The sequence below is a fragment of the Ceratosolen solmsi genome, unplaced genomic scaffold, assembly GCF_000503995.2.
Source record: "Ceratosolen solmsi marchali unplaced genomic scaffold, CerSol_1.0 scaffold23, whole genome shotgun sequence".
Classification (NCBI taxonomy): domain Eukaryota; kingdom Metazoa; phylum Arthropoda; class Insecta; order Hymenoptera; family Agaonidae; genus Ceratosolen; species Ceratosolen solmsi.
Window position 1 is genome coordinate 5,126,630 of NW_011948430.1, and position 1,175 is coordinate 5,127,804.

The following is a 1,175-nucleotide window of genomic DNA, read 5'->3' on the forward strand; positions in this document are numbered from 1 at the left end:
TCAGCAAAAGACAGACTGACTCCATGGAAATTTTTTTAGAGAAATAATGATAAAATTACGAATTATTTGCTATACTATTGATATTTATTCACTATTCGTTGACCAAATGCATGCATATCAATTTACTGCCGAGTAGCTTGTCTAGATAAATTGTTACTTACAAAAATAAAGAAAAAAAGAAGAAAAAAAGAAGAAAAAAAAACCGTGAAGCTCGTGATGAAATAAAATGATTAATTTGCTATTTAAATATGTTTTAAGGGTTAAGGAAATTAAATGGATTCAAGGGCATTTCAAATTTCCAAGAATGATTGTTCTATAATTATTTAACAGCTTTTAAATAATTATAATTAGTTGGATAAATTTTTCCAACTATTACGTATTGTTTATTTTAATATTTTAATGCACGTATAAAATTTTCTATCTATATATAAGAAACATATTTTATAAGTATGATTATTAATATAATAAATATAATTGCTCAATGAATAAATATTTCTACTCAGATATTTGCTTAATAATGACGGAATTTTTTTGAAATTTAATTTTATTAATAAGTTAGAATTAGGCTTGTATATTTAGATTGAAAAATATATGGGTAATGCAAGATAATTCTATCCACTCATTAAATTATAGACTAATTGAAGTTAATTTTTTAATATGAGACTAATCGATTAATTGATGATTAATTATGTTTAATTTCAAACAAAAATGTCATTCGTAAAAAACGTCTTCTTTTTCCTATTTATTCTTTTTTCTCTTCCTTCTATTCCTATTTCCTCAACATTCCAGTCAATAATATATTCTTCCTAAAAACTTTAGTAACTTAATATTCTCGAAATCTATTAAAATCCAGCCTGACGAGTATTTATATTTATAAAAATGCAACATCTTCATTGGCAATAAAAGTTTCACTTTCAATCACGATATTAAGCGGTAATAAAAGTGAAAAATAAATAAATTTTCAAACAATGTTATATCATTCATAATTAAAAACTTTTACATTATTGTTGTTGGCTCCTTTATTGTCGCTAGCAATATTCTTTATTATTTATTGTACATTATATGCTATAAATGTTACGTACGGCAATGAAAAATCCTCTATTTCTCAATGTCTCGTTGTTATAAGCCTGTTTCCTTGTAGGTGTACGACTGATATGCTTACACTAACGTAGAAA